Below are 16,872 nucleotides of genomic sequence, written 5' to 3'. Positions count from 1 at the left end.
TGAGAGTCTACGGAGAAATAATTGTAGCATGGATAATGCTTACTTTACATGGAGAGTAATGTGCGCTGATTGGTTTCTCCCCCAAGCAATATATAAATGTACATCTGTGGAAGGTTAGAAAAGTATAGAATCCAATTTTCTTCCTTTTTTTATTATTATTTTACTCCACCAAATAGGAGAGTGAGACTGCACAAACACTGAAAAGACTAAAAGATCACTAATAAATATGTCTAAAATCCCTACTCCAGCTAAGTTATAAGGGCAGAAAGCAAAACTTTATGTATCACTTTTTATTTTTTTACATTTGCTAATTTGTACATTTGTAAACACGGGGGGGTATTTCTTAAGTATTTTAGATACGTTTCTTGTTTTAAAAAATCTGCTAAATTGTTGCATTGATGGTTTTTGCTACTTTTTTGTGACCTTTTTGTGTTGAAGTGATTTTTCTCAAACTTGTTTGCTTGAATGATTTTACCCTTTGACTTTGCAGTGGTTGGGAATTTATCACGTGCGGTTTTCCTAAATATGTCGCAAATCAATACCAGCAATTCGTTTACTTACGAAACTTGTTTTTTTAAATACTATGATGGCTGCATAGGTATAAGGAAGGGAGGGGGACATTCCGCACAGGGTGCTACCTAACCTAAAGCCACCCCTGGTATGAACATTGAACACATTCTACAGCTTCACATCTCAATCCCATTTCTTACAGAAACGTTTTATGCTTGATTTTAGTTTCCTGCTATCTCAGTGGTAATATCTTTTTGGTAGCCAAGGATTTTTATCTTCTACTTAGATAGTTGTAAATCTTGCAGATTATCTTTGGCTAGAGGTATTTATACAGGTCATACTTTTTGCTTCGTTTGGTCCTAATGAAAATTGTACCTATAATTTTAAATATTTAACCTTTAATAAATTACCTTTAGAATAATTCTAATGATTGAGTATTGTTAATATTAACCAACTAATTACATTACAGAACTAGAACAAACACTTTAATGATGCATTATATAATAGTCTTATAAATCCACCAGGTGGCAGTGCATTATATTTGGTGCGTTATATTTTTTTACCTTGCTGCGGTAAAGGTTTCGAGTTTCTTTCCTAAATCACATAATGTCATGCAAAAGAATCCATATTTATTTACAAATATTTACATTATTGTTATTATTATCATCATCACCTCCATTATTAATATCAGTTTTGAGAATTAGCCTCTGTTAGTTCAGCCTCTGTTATCTCTTTTAGAAATAATTGCTTGTCTCTGGTATTTTTTTACATTATAGCTGCCCCTTTATTGGCTGGATTACGTGTGTTTATAGCAGATTCATGACACATAAGAGGGATCTGGGATGTGTTCTGAGGTAGGAGAACTGTGGGTCCTCCTTGTAAAGGGTAAAGCCTATGCATAATATAGTCAGTATCTTAGTTATATTCTGTTTAAAAATATATATATATATATTTTTAAGCTTTATTTGGGAAGCAGTTAGCAGGGCATCCAAAGTTGACAACAGCTGATCACAGTTAACCACCGCCCCCTCCCTGCACAGGTCACAGTTTCCATCACAATCTATCATCATTCTGTGGCTATATCGCAGGGGCACTGCTGGAGTAATGGGACATTAAAGGGGTTAAATAGGTTCAGCATTTTCTCCAATCCTGGCTCTTACAATAGACCATTGCTGGTTAAAACAATGGCACATCACTATGATGTAATAGTCTGGTGACTCATAGGATCGACCCACTTATATGCTATGGGTTGGGAAGGGTTTTAAAGGGATTGTCTCACGAATACAATTCTCCATTTCAAAATTTATAGCATCTTTTCAAATCTGCATGGATATTTTCTGTATCATGTGAATCGGGTTTTCTAGTTTCCATTTCGATACTTCTTCTCTAAAAATCGGCAAAAGTTTGACCACATATGAATGCACATTATGTTTTTAAACAAATTATTGTTTATTTTGTTTTGACAGTTTTAAATCTATTAGATAATACCATTATACAGTCATGGCCGTAAATGTTGGCACCCCTGAAATGTTTCTAGAAAATGAAGTATTTCTCACAGAAAAGGATTGCAGTAACACATATTTTGCTATACACATGTTTATTCCCTTTGTGTGTATTGGAACTAAACCAAAAAAGGGAGGAAAAAAAAACTAATTGGACATAATGTCACCAAACTCCAAAAATGGGCTGGACAAAATTATTGGCACCCTTTCAAAATTGTGGAAAAATAAGATTGTTTCAAGCATGTGATGCTTCTTTAAAGTCACGTTGGGCAAGCAACAGGTGTGGGCAATATAAAAATCCCACCTGAAAGCAGATAAAAAGGAGAGAAGTTCACTTAGTCTTTGCATTGTGTGTCTGTGTGTGCCACACTAAGCATGGACAACAGAAAGAGGAGAAGAGAACTGTCTGAGGACTTGAGAACCAAAATAGTGGAAAAATATCAACAATCTCAAAGTTACAAATCCATCTCCAGAGATCTAGATTTGCCTTTGTCCACAGTGCGCAACATTATCAAGAAGTTTGCAACCTATGGCACTGTAGTGTAATCTCCCTAGGTATGGACGGAAAAGGAAAATGGATTAATAGGTGTCAACGCAGCATAGTCCGGATGGTGGATAAGCAGCCCCAAACAAGTTCCAAAGATATTTAAGCTGTCCTGTAGGCTCAGGGAGCATCAGGGTCAGTGTGAACTATCCGTCAACATTTAAATGAAATGAAACCCTATGGCAGGAGACCCAGGAGGATCCCACTGCTGACACATAGACATAAAAGCAAGACTACATTTTGCCAAAATGAACTTGAGTAAGCCAAAATGTTTCTGGGAAAATGTCTTGTGGACAGATGAGACCAAGATAGAGCTTTTTGGTAAAGCACATCATTCTACTGTTTATCGAAAACTGAATGAGGCCTATAAAGAAAAGAACACAGTACTTACAGTGAAATATGGTGGAGATTCAATTATGTTTTGGGGTTGTTTTGCTGCCTCTCGCACTGGGGGCCTTGAATGTGTGCAAGGTATCATGAAATCTGAGGATTACCAATGGATTTTGGGTCGCACTGTACAGCCCACTGTCAGAAAGCTGGGTTTGCATCCGAGATCTTGGGTCTTCCAGCAGGACAATACGTCAAAAAGCCCCAGAAATGGATGGCAACAAATCGCAGAAGAGTTCTGAAGTGGCCAGCAACGAGTCCAGAACTAAATCCCATTGAACACCTGTGGAGAGATCTTAATTTACTGTTGGGAAAAGGCACCTTCCAATAAGAGAGACCCTGAGTAGCTTTCAAAGGAAGAGTGGTCCAACATTCCGGCTGAGAGGTGTAAGAAGCTTATTGATTGTTATAGGAAGCGATTGATTTTAGTTATTTTTTCCAAAGCGTGTGCAACCAAATATTAATGGTGCCAATAACTTTGTCCAGCCCATTTTTGGAGTTTGATGTGACATTATGTCCAATTTGCTTTTTTTTTCCTCCCTGTTTCGGTTTAGTTCCAATACACACAAAGAGAATAAACATATGTATAGCAAAACATGTTACTGCAATCCATTTATGTAAGAAAAATTTCAGGGGTGCCAACATTTATGGCCATGACTGTATGTATATTTCTAATAGACATTGCTTAAAAAAATATGTATATTTTTGTTCCTGCAGCTACTGCCTGTGTGTCTATGTGACAAGACCAAATACAGGAAATGTGGGTGGACAAGCAGGGCTCTGTTCACTAAGGACAAGCAGGGCTCTGTACACTGAGGATATGCAGGGCTCTGTACACTGAGAACAAGCAGGGCCCTGTACACTGAGGACAAGCAAGGCTCTGTACACTGAGGACAAGCAGGGCTCTGTGCAGTGAGGACAAGCAGGGCTCTGTACACTGAGGACAAGCGGGGCTCTGTACACTGAGGACAAGCAGGGCTCTGTACACTGAGGGCAAGCAGGGCTTTGTATACTGAGGACAAGCAGGGCTTTGTGCACTGAGGACAAGCAGGGCTTTGTGCACTGAGGACAAGCAGGGCTCTGTACACTGAGGACAAGCAGTGCTCTGTGCAGCGAGGACAGGCAGGGCTCTGTACACTGAGGACAAGCAGGGTTCTGTACACTGAGGACAAGCAGGGCTCTGTACACTGAGGACATGCAGGGCTCTGTACCCTGAGGACAAGCAGGGCTCTGTACACTGAGAATAAGCAGGGCTCTGTACCCTGGGGACAAGCAGGGCTCTGTGCAGTGAGGCTCTGTGAAATGCCCCCAGCACACACATCAGGATGATTGCGGGTTCCGGAGTCCTGATTGTCCTGCCCTCATTTCCTGTATTTTGACTCCTCATGGAGAGACAGAGGCAATAGCTAAAGGGACAGCCTTTTTACACCCAAAAATATATACTTTTTAATTAATTCATATTAAAAATATACAAATAATGGTATTATCTACATTATATAAAAAGTGTTTGTTAATGACAGGTACACTTTAAACCTTTTTTAATAACTGCAATTTTGCCTATTACCAGTAGATGGTGCTACAACATATCCCTTGAATTTCAAAGCACACGACTTTTGAAAAATGGAGAGAGAAGCCCTGCTGCCGTCAAACCAAGATTAGTTAAAAATAAAAGCAATTTAACTGATAAATTTAAGGATTTTTATAAATATATTGTTGTTGACAGATTAAATCAACAGATGTGTTTCAAAATGCTCAGATTTTACTATGACAGCAACACACTATTCTGTCTGTGTGGTACAGACTACTTCCGTAGCGTGGTGTGCTGGCTTTGCTTACCAATTTGTTTGGCAACCACTAGAGCTATAATTTGTTGTCCCTTGTGTGGGCGCACTTTTATGTTGTGTGTCTTATACAGGCCTGGAGTTTTCAAACTGTGGCTCCATCTTTTGTGAAACCACAACTACCAGCAGGTCCACGTCGCCATTGGAAAGATTGTTAGTGGTTCAACCTTTTTAGGTCCCCAAGTATTTCCAAGAAAAAGGTCAAAAATTGTTCCCTTCTCAACCAAAGAACGGGATGAACATGTAGTGTTTTTCTCCAGATAATTGAATGTGGAAATTGGAAATAGCGGAATGTGCTTATTTAGCTGTGGGCAGCCATACTCCCTCAATGAAAATATATACATTAATCGTAGTGCTATAATCATATGCTGCACTGGGATCAAGGGAATGTGTTTATATTCTATTTTCTGTACAAGCAGAAACATCTTAAGCAGAAATTTGTCTACAGTGGTCTCTGAGGGAGTTTTGTGTGCATACTCTGTGACCTGTGCAGAGGTCAATAGATGCCGCCTTTCATTTTAATTCTGGCTGTGATGATAACAAGGAGATGACTACTGCCTGCTAAAAGGTCATCACTACAGAAAAGAAAGGGTTAGACTTTTATAAAGCCCTTGTGGCCAAACTGAAAACTTCAAGATTCTTTTTATTAAAGAGTACTTGTCATGATGGTCCGGCATCAGGATATGTTTAAACATCAGGAGAAGTCTTTTCAAAAGTCCCAATCAAGTCTGTTGGACGTCTGGAAATACATTTTCTGTTTTCGACAGTTTCGGCACAAGTCTCCGGATACGAGATTGCCTCAGAAGTTTAAAGGGGTACTCCGCTCCTAGACATCTTATCCCCTATCCAAAGGATAGGGGATAAGATGTCTGATTGCAGGAGTCCCACCGCTGAGGACCTCGACGATCTTGGCTGCGGCCCCCCAGACATCAGAGCAATGTTTGGATTACCAGCCGGCTGACCTCTTGTGACGTCACAGCCATGCCCCCTCAATTCAAGTCTATGGTAAGGGGGCATGAGGGCTGCCACGTCCCCTCCCATAGACTTGCATTGAGGGGTGTAGCCATGACGTCACAAGTGGGGCCGGGCTGTGATGTCTAAACGAATGCCGGGTGCAGCGGGGAGATCGTGAGGGTCCCCACCAGCGGGACCCTCACAATCAGACATCTTATGCCCTATCCTTTGAATAGGGAATAAGATGTCTAGGGGCAGATTACCCCTTTAAACATAGCCTGCTGCCGGACTATCATGACAGTTATTCTTTATGGGTTTTTTAGGGGACTTTTTTTTATTAATAGCCTATCTTCAGGTTTGCTCATCAATATGAGATATGTGGGTTGACAACATCCAACATGGAAACCACACAGAGAATAGAGCTAAAAGCAGACGACTCCATACATTGTGTAGTGGCTGTGCTGGGTTACTGCATCTCTGCTTCCTTTACCATCAATGGAAATTATGCAAACTATGTTAAATAGCCAGGTCAACGGTTTTTGGCTTCTCAATAAGCTCTGGCGGCTGCAACCAGGCTGGAAGGAGGGTGGGGAGCTAGAAATTAAGAATGGTGCAGCACCCAGAGGTGGGACCCACATTTATCAGACATCTATAACATTTACTATGGATGTGCCATAGATGTCCAAATGGGAATAATGGCCTTCTTCTGGGAATACCATTCTCCCTGATATTTCTTAGGTATTTTGGTTGCTTCATCCACATGCCGTCTCCTTCTCCGGCTATGACTGCGCTGCCCTTTTCAGTTGTTTCTGGCACAAGTACAGCTGGATAGGAAGGTGAATGTGAGAGAACTTCCAGACCTTCCTTATTTTCCATATTAAATCAAGAGCAAGTTCTCATTGTTTTAGTATTCACATCTACTATTGTATTTTTACCCTCAGATACTTCTTTAAAAAACAGATGTTTGGCATGTAAGGGCGACTCAAACACTGCTCCCCCACCATAAATCTTGTTCTATATAATGTACACACACACAACCTCACTAGTGGGAATTTATATTGTAAAGCCAGATGTGCTTATATGAGGGAAGCATCACGTATAAAGAAGAAATGGAGTCCAAAAGGTAGTAAGGCCCTCCTCTCCTGGAGATATTCAACAAATAGTCTAAATGACCATTGGAAATGAATCTATGAGTGTAACATAGCTTTAGCCTGTGGAGGGCACTATATTAGGTGTAATATAGCTTTAGCCTGTGGAGGGCACTATATTAGATGAAATCCTGTATAAGTGACAAAGCTATCCACTTAAATCTCAAAACTAGTTTCTATCACAGTTATAGTTAGCATATGTTATAACATTTAGCATATGTATATATATATATATATATATATATATATATATATATATATATACACACACACACACACACACACACATGTATTCATTTTAACCACTCATTGGACGTGAGCTATAGAGTTATAGGGAATATTTTTGCATTAAACTATATATAAGTCTGCCCAGGTCCTCCTGAATATACAGGTGTTAAGTATGGGTGGTTCTGAGTATTCCTTACCTTAATCCGTTCAGCTGTTATCAAAATATAACAAAATCTTGCAATATGCAAATGAACTCTAAACTGCACTGGAGGCGGGTCTGAAGACAATCTGTACCTCTGGTGGCATCCCCTGGATCCTGTTCGTGCCACTCCACACATCCAACATGCATCTCCTCCATCTCCTTGATGAGCAGGGTGGTGCAAACGGGACCCAGGTGACGGCATCAGAGATACAGATAGTCTTCAAACCCGCCTCCAGTGCATTTTAGAGTTCATTTGGATATTGCAAGATTGTGCTATATTGTAATGTCAGAGTCTGGGGGGAAGGAAGGTATGAGCGCTCTGCTACTCCCTACACCCGACTCCCCCCTTCCCCCAAGCTCAAGTGTCACGAAAGTGGGGAAGGCCAGGAAGTGAATATTGATGAAGCAGGGGAGCTGGGTGACCCGGCTCCCCATCTCCAATGTTCGCTTGAGGAAATTATAGGAATAACATCATGATAACACAGAACGCTGCAACTGTGCCATCAAAAACAGTGAGCGACACTTCACTTTAAAGCTCTTCACCTGCACTATAACGCAGTATACCTTGTATAGTGCGGCTGAACAGCTGTCAGATTCTGTTTAATGAACTTATTAGTCCTCCTGTTTACTACTGCCTTGGATCAGGGAGTCAGTAGTTGTTGTTTTCTTATAGTAGCTCATGTAACATTTCGGCCCATATTCTCTAGACTCTATAAGGCCACCCCTCAAAATACCCCAGCTTAGTGCACTCTACCTGCCTAACCTCAGTGGATTCCAAACTTTTCAATGGAACCTAGAGCGATCTGAGACTAAATATGGATCCCTCAGTGACCTCAGAACCTGCAGTGATCTCAGACCCAAGATGGAAACCTTGACAATCTCTGTTTAAAACAGTCTCCAGATGTTGCAAAACTACAACTCCCAGCAGCATCTGGAGAAGGGCTACATTTTGTAGACCACTGGTCTAAAATATAAGACAGACCCCATGATCTTCAATGCACTAAACCCAGTCACCTAGGTGATGGGGTAAAAAACCCCAAACCAGAAAAAAATCCCCCCTCTATTAAGGTTTAATACTCATCACTAACAGGGGAACACAGCAATCCAGACCCTAACATTGTACCTCTTCCTTCTATATGACCAGCTGTTTCCAGATGTTACAGTTACCGTTTTACTACTGGGAGAAAGCTTCTTTGTGTATCCTTTTTCCCAGTGAAGCATGAAAAGCCTTTAAGTCCCCATACACCTTTTGCCATTCTTCTCAAGTGGTAACATTACTGCCTCATTCCCACGACATCTCTGCTAGATAGCCAGAACCCTGCTCTGTACTGATGAAAGACGACTCCAAAACAAATGAGTAACTCAGTTTGGGAGAGGTTTTAATTCAACTATTAATCCCCAGTCATATTCAAAGGCTTCTTAAGCAGGCATACATTGATGTGCAGTACTACCTCCAGAAGGTGGTAGCAGAGAGCAAGCTCTCTTTCTTCTTAGACAGAGCTACTTTGCATATCCAGTCATCCTGGGCTAACCCCAGAACTTAAAATGGGGTGGGAATGAGTTGTCACCCAGCTTTCTGCAAACTCTTAAAGGAAAACAGTCAGCTTTCCCCCCCCCCCCCCCCCCCCGCACTAACCAGCGGTACTGGCTGGTAGTGCGGGGTATGCTGATCAGTTTGATGCTTACCGTGCCCGGATCCGCCGCGCCGCTCGGCCCTAATCTTCTATTTTCATAATATGCTAAAGAGGCGCTAACTGGCACCGCCCGGGCTAACTAGCACTCTGACGTCAGTGCCACCGGCCGCACCGCCGCCCAGCTCATCAATATTTCTCTTCATTACAGAGCGGGGAGAAGAGGGAGAGGTGGAGGGAGGGGAGGAATATTGATGAGCTGGGCGGTGCTGTGGCCAGCGGCACTGACGTCAGAGTGCCAGTTAGCACCTCATTAGCATATCCCAAAAATAGAAGATTAGGGCCGAAGGGCGTGGTGGATCTGGGCACTGGTTAGTGCGGGGGGAGAAAGCTGACAGTTTTCCTTTAATTACATACAGTAACAATTCAGATTTATTTGTCTTCTTAGCCTGCTGTGACTATTTCTGGTAGTATTTAGAGCAAGGGCATCAGCATGTGTTACCAGTGTAGGACAAAGTACCTGAATATCACCCCAGATGATGATTTTTTATTTGTTTTTTAGAAGTACAGTACTGTATGTCTCTTATATAAGCCTACTGTTTCTTGTCGTAGCTTATATTAGCATTATATAGTGAATTCACTGGTGTGTTGGCTTAGTTAGTGATATGTGGAGCAGAATGTTTCTCAGATACGGCTCTGATGTTATACGCCACAGGGTATTGACTTCATCACTGTCATAATCATGGATTTTCCAGCAGTTCCCTAGTCCCGGCTGAGCCTTATTTCACACATGACTAACATGACACCTGAGCAATAGCTGTGATGCCTATATTGCTGTGTTAGCCATTGCTGTAGAGATATGATGAGTGCAAACAGACGTCATCCGGCTGGGATACAAGATCTGCAATGCAGCACAATGTACTAGATACACGCTGCATTATATCCCATGACCATGTTGTTGTGCCCACATCATATTGTGGCAGATCAGCTTGAGAGGGAATATTAGCTATGGAAAGAAATTCTGTACAGCAGTGTTTCCCAACCAGTGTGCCTCCAGTTGTTGCAAAACTACAACTCCCAGAATGACATGGGCATGCTTGGAGTTGTAGTTTTGCAGCAGCTGGAGGAACACTGATTGTAAAACAATGCTGTACATCAACAGAGAGACAGCATTAAAAAGAGCTGTGGTAGTATCAACTTTTTTTTTTTATCCAAGCCTCAATGCAAGTCCCTCTCCCTTATAGTAAGTGACCCACAGTATCTCTGGGACTCACATTGGGAAGTGCAACAGCTGTCCACAGTGTATTAACTACAGTATATATTAATCTTTGACCCCATTTAGATGAGGCGGTTCCTGGCCAGCCATATAGCATCCTTAAACAGTTCATAAGACATCAGGCCTCCTGTATAGCCTCCACGTCATGAACCCCAGAAAAAAGACCATGAAGCACCGAATGGTACGATAAGTTGTTCTTGGGTACCTAGTCTCTAAGTTCAAGTTCCAGGGCATTCAATAGACCCCTGGCAAAGGGGCACTGACAAAACACATGCATAGATGTTACCTCCACATAGGGGCACCTGGGGCAGTACCTGGTTTTGCACAGGCCACGTGCATGCATAAATGACCTCAGAGACAGTCCCTCCAGGATGGCCATCCACAACAAGTCCTTGTGTTCATTGGTTATCCTTGCAGAGGCTACAATGTCCCAAACAGTCTCTGCAGTAGCCTTAGGGAGCCCTGGAATGAGCTCCAGCAAGTATTTAGCTCTGACCAGCTTGTAAACAGTCTTAGGCTTCCAAAAGTTGGGTTTGAGTCCCTCCAGTTTATGTTCCCCTATGAACCGGACGACATCCCCATAGAACCAGCGAGTGTGCCAGTTGTAAGAGAAAGAGCTGTCCCACTTTTCCCAGCCAAGCCTCTTCCAGTGGGGTAGGAGAAACAGACGAGACATGGTCCTGCTCACGTAGCCTTTCTTTTTGACCAGAGTCCTCCTCATCTGCAACAGGGAGGACATGTCCATCCAGGACTGCCGCAGGCTGATCCACAGCCGGCTTAGAGACTATTCCATGTTGGACAGTCTGGACGTCGAAAAAGAAGAGGACTAACATCTCTCTGCCTCCCCTACCTCCCTATATGTTTGCCTAGTAGTTTGGCCCTGTGATCTGCCCCTACCTACCCCCATAGATCCCATGCCCCTCCCCGATCACAGATTGTAATGTGTTTTTGGTTTTCGACTTTGTTTCTTCGATAACGAGTGATGAAGCAGTGTTAGTGTAGCATGTGGTATAGTGTATAGCTTAGGGAATCTGTGCTGCATATTATACCATCATGCTTTGTGTAATTGTAATTTATTGTATGACTTTTAATGACGACTGAATGATGAATAAAGCTCTTTTAATTCCTTTGACTCCATTTAGTGGTGTGATCTTTCAGTGTTGGGCTGGGGTTACCTGGGTGCACCATAGAAAATCATTTTCAGGGCTCACTGTCTGGTTCATACAATAAAATAAGTAGTCCAAGGAATTTTTTAGTGTCTAATGGCAGGGGGTCCGACTGATGGGACCCCCGTGATTTCCTCTGTGAGGCTCCAGCTACTTATACGTCTTAGGAGCAAAGTGGCTCCCACTTTCCTGGACAGATGCAAGTGATGGCCCACTCAGCTGTGCCATCACTTGCTCTCTTCTGGGAAGGTGGGGCTTTAGTGCAGCGAGGACGCATAATTAGCCAGGTACAGCAGATTGTGGAGGGTCTCAGCAGTCGGACCACTGCGATCATAAGTTTATCCCCTATCCATGGAGTGTAAGTGTCTAAAAAGTTTAGTTACTGGACTACCCCTTTAAAGGGATACTCCACCCCTAGGCAGCTTATTCCCTATCCACAGGACCCTTGTTACGCCGAGCGCTCCGGGTCCCCGCTCCTCCCCGGAGCGCTCGCAACATCCTCGCAATCGCAGCGCCCCGGTCAGACCTGCTGACCGGGTGCGCTGCGATACCTCTTCCAGCCGGGATGCGATTCGCGATGCGGGTGGCGCCCGCTCGCGATGCGCACCCCGGCTCCCGTACCTGACTCGCTCTCCGTCGGTCCTGTCCCGGCGCGCGCGGCCCCGCTCCTTAGGGCGCCCGCGCGCCGGGTCTCTACGATTTAAAGGGCCACTGCGCCGCTGATTGGCGCAGTTGGTTTAATTAGTGTATTCACCTGTGCACTTCCCTATATAACCTCACTTCCCCTTTCCTTCCTTGCCGGATCTTGTTGCCATCGTGCCAGTGAAAGCGTTTCCCAGTGTGTTCCTAGCCTGTGTTCCAGACCTCCTGCCGTTGCCCCTGACTACGATCCTTGCTGCCTGCCCCGACCTTCTGCTACGTCCGACCTTGCTCTTGTCTACTCCCTTGTACCGCGCCTATCTTCAGCAGTCAGAGAGGTTGAGCCGTTGCTAGTGGATACGACCTGGTTGCTACCGCCGCTGCAAGACCATCCCGCTTTGCGGCGGGCTCTGGTGAAAACCAGTAGCAGCTTAGAACCGGTCCACTAGCACGGTCCACGCCAATCCCTCTCTGGCACAGAGGATCCACCTCCTGCCAGCCGAATCGTGACAACCCTCACTGGGACCCCCTGCGATCTCCCGCCCAGCACCCCAGTAATCCACATGCACAGAGCAATTTCCACTCAGTGCCGGATAACAGGCGATCACAGCACAAAGCTGAGGTTTTCAGGCCTCCTCAATAGATCTGTATGGGAGTTACTGAGATGCGTAAACCCTGTATGTTCGTCTCTCCCATAGACGTGAACGGAGGGTGCGTGACAACCACAGAACCAATTTGGCGTAGATCAGACTTTTTGCTTGAGGTGATGTGACCAAAGAAATGCAACTCTGGTGTTTTGAGTTATTATAAGAAGGGTTTATTTATATATACATTTTGTATACACTTTTGTAGTCCCCCTAGGACTTGTATGAGCAATTACTGTATTTGATTGCTCATACAGATTAATGCAATACAAATATACTACATTGATCCATGAGATCTGCACTCTAGTCAGCAGAGTTCCGGCAGCTACATAGGCCTAGCAAAGGCCTCGGGTTGCCATGATGATGGATCTGCTGCCCCTGATCGCATCTCAGGTCGCAGATTTGGACAACTGCTCCACCAATGTCACTTGTAATGCCTATTTAGATGCCACCGTCAACCATATATATGTAGAGCCCTGACGAATTCAACTGTAAACTATAAGCTACTCCTTACAGTAGATGGAAATTGGCTAAACTCTTTGATTTCAGTGGGTCTGTCCAGATATCTAATGTATATACAGTATGAATGTCCTGATTTTTTCCCCATGACAGTTTATTTGTTCCAGATGTCTGGTATCAGTTTATACCCACCCACCATTGGAAAGTAAAGCTTGGTCGGCTGAGATGAGCATGCATGTATAAAGAGGAGATTTAAAGGGGTACTCCTCTGCTCAGCGTTTGGAACAAACTGTTCTGAACGCTAGAGCCGGCGCCGGGAGCTCGTGATGTCATAGCCCCGCCCCCTCATGACGTCTCTCAATGCAAGTCTATGGGAGGGGGCGTGACGGCCTTGAATTGAGGGGGGCGGGGTGTGATGGCATGAGGGGTGGGGCTATGACATCACGAGCTCCCGGCTCCAGTGTTGGGAACAGTTTGTTCCAATCGCAGAGCATCGGAGTACCTCTTTAAGGATGAGCATTCCAAGGTGTATAGGCAGCCTTTCAGTTGAACAGAGCACTACATACACATTACCAATCCTCCATTGTGTGGCTCTGCGGCACACCATGATATATGGATTGGGGAACAACCCAGGGCCTATGGTCTGCTTAATCCACTAGTGGTCAGTTTGCTATTTTTTCCCTAGATGCCAACAGAGCTCACTCTGTGCCAGTCTTCAATACAGATTACTGAACAAAAATTACACCATTCCTACATGATATGACCTGCAGATTATAAATCCTATTCCTAGCCTTTAGTGACATGTTCAGTACAAGCACAAGTGAATATCTTGATTACATTTTGTCTATTTTAACCAGGATTTCCTGTATTACATTGAGAATCCGGTGTTTGTTTTCCAATATAAAACAAAACAAAAATATAAAACTGATACAATCTCTAAATGTAGACTACAGTACGTGTATATAGTGTACGGTTACTGTTTATGAGTAGATGTAACCATGGAGCAGGAATGCTGAGACCTGTTAGATCTGATTCAACTAGAAGTTATGTATGAACATATACTTCTTTTGACAATTTAGGTGCATATGAAGTCTTGATATTTAGATTTTTTTCCCCCCAAAGTAGGAATTTCTTAAAGTTTTCAATAAACAATACAAGTTGGGGCATAGTCATAGCAAGTATCTGCTGGTCAAAGTCTGGATACTTTTATACAGTAGTTTGCCTGTACACAATGAATGTGGTCTGATCCCGCATATAAATGGACAATGGTGGTCATAAATTCATTAGCAAAGTGACAATAATAGGGAGTATTCTGATGCATATTGGGTGAATTGCTGCTTTTACAATAAACAGGGAATGGGGCTGAGTTTACACTGAGGAATCCCATTTGTTTACTCACTTCATTGTCACATTTTGTTACCTGCACAGACTGAAATGCAGGAAAAGGCATTTGTGGCCACAAATTCTGGGAGTTGAAGTTTTGCAACATCTGATGGCACAGCCAGGGCCGGCTCCGCCTATAGACAAAATAGGCAGCTGCCTAGAGCACCCTCTTGATGGGGGCGCTGCTCTGCTTTCTGCAAGAAAGTCAGACAACCAGCAGCTGAATCACTTGGTTAATGGGGTATTCCGGGCAAAAAATATTTTATCCATTATCCAAAGGATAGGGGATAAGGTGTCTGATCTCCCTGTAGCACCTGCATTCATAGACATGAATGGAGGGGGCATGGCGTGACGTCACGTCCCCAGGCCCGGAAACATGGAGGTTTCCTGAAACTGGAGATTCACCACCCGCATTCTACAGGGAGATCGTGGGGGGTCTCAGCAGTGGGCCCCCCACGATCAGTCACCTTATCCTAATCAGCAGCTGACATAGTAAATGATTACATGAGGAGGAGGATTGTTACAGTGTGTCACTCCAGTAGTTAAGTGGAGCGTTTCCAAGGGCGAGCCAATGGGCGAAGTCAAGGGGGGCGGTAAAATGTACCTTTGCCTAGGGTGGCAAAAATCTTTGCATCAGCCCTGGGCACACCGGTTGGGAATCACTGCCCTTGTCTATAGGCATAAACTTGAGCTGCAAGACACAGCCTGTTGACAACAATAGAGCCATTTCTAGAAAAAAAAAAAGTATTATTAAAACTTTGTACAATTGATTCTGATCCAGCGAAAATCAAATGCACCAGTCAACAACATTGCTTAGGAGGGAATTGAAAAACATGGCAAGATCCTATTTATCACAATATTCTTTGTCATTATCAGATAAACGCTGATATATCTCAGCTGTCCTCTCCGGAAATGGAAGTTCTTTGAACGGTAGACCTTGCATAGTGTAATTCTGAATAATATATTCTGGCTGGGTGTATGCAGATAGCATGAGCTGTTCTCCTTTATTGTCCCTGTTCTAGCACAGGATTCCAATAATCCTATATTCTGCCTATTATTCCTCACACTGAGAAGACAATGAAGCCCATAGATATAGTGTTTTTTGTTTTGTTTAATAAGTTATCCACTGAAATTATAGTGATGACCAGAGCTTCTTGTGTATATTTTCCATGTTGCCTAGCTACAGATCATACATGTGATGGGTGATAATAGTTGACATACATCATCCTGTAGGCCCTTATCGCCCTTATAAATGGAGCAGTCATGTCTCTATAGAGCAATGGATCGCTTCTCGGCCTTTTGGCTACGATCAAGTGTAGTATCTGTTCTTATCAGTTTCATGCTGGTGGCAGGCGACGCCAGAGTGGAGCTGGTGGGGATGGGTGCTAAAGGCTTGTAACATCACGGCTTCTGACGTCACAGCCACGCCCCCTCAATGCAAGTCTATTAAAGGGGGCGTGATGTCACGAGCGGGGCGTGACCATGATGTCACGAGCCTCCGCCCTGAATCGCTAGTCATCCAGTTCGCTCCATGCACCGGATGTCTGGGGTGCCGCAACCAAGATGTCTAGGGGGAGAGTACCCCTTTAAGGATGTGTTGACTGTTTCTCTAAGGCTATGTTTACATGGTGGAATTTCTGCAATTCTGCACAAAATCCATTCAACAGAGTTGCTGAATGAAATTGCATTATCTCTAAACACAGAATTTTGCCAAAAATCAAGCCACATTGAGTTCAATGGGATTCTGCCTGCAATTCCACAAATATTTACAAGGAAGCACTGGAACTTAAAATTTAGAAAATAGGGCCACGGTTACGAATATGTTCCGATACGCTACAGTCAAAGCATATACAAAATAGAACGACGGTGTAGGGTGGAGGTATGAGGAGATTACTATATTTACCCGCAATTTATGAAACTCATTGCGCAAGATTGATAAATTTAGCGCATCTGCACATTTTTTTTACTTTCTGGCACCAGTTAATTAAAAAAAAAAAAAAAAAATGTTTTCCACCACAGTACCCATTTAATATGAGATTGATATGGAGCTGACACTCACATTCTTCACCAATTCGGTAGTTCTTTGAGATTTGACTAGATGGTCTGGTGAGCCTTGCATTGGTGAGCCTTGGACACTGGCATGTAGAGACTATGGCTTTATCTATGAAGACGTATTGGCATTTCTCCCACAGAAGTCTGGGAGGCAAGAAAACCCATGTGGGTTTAGCATTTTTCAGTATTCTCCCCCCCCCCCAGTTCTTCAACAGAAATACTTGAGTTGCATGAAGAAAGGATCAAATGACTTGTCATGAGAAAAATGCAGCGTGCCCAAAAAAAAACCTGCCAAGACTAAAATTC

At 43.4% G+C, this 16,872-nt stretch overlaps 1 protein-coding gene and 1 pseudogene across 6 annotated transcripts in view; both read left to right on the top strand.

The window, feature by feature from the left end:
* The window catches only part of STARD13 (StAR related lipid transfer domain containing 13), a 508,748-nt gene that overhangs the window by 296,827 nt on the left and 195,049 nt on the right, over nt 1–16,872 (top strand). The window lies entirely within an intron of this gene.
* On the top strand, nt 15,798–15,978 carry LOC130359786 (U2 spliceosomal RNA; annotated as a pseudogene).

Source organism: Hyla sarda, chromosome 2, assembly GCF_029499605.1.
Source record: "Hyla sarda isolate aHylSar1 chromosome 2, aHylSar1.hap1, whole genome shotgun sequence".
Lineage (NCBI taxonomy): Eukaryota > Metazoa > Chordata > Amphibia > Anura > Hylidae > Hyla > Hyla sarda.
This window is presented reverse-complemented; position numbering and strand designations above follow the sequence as displayed.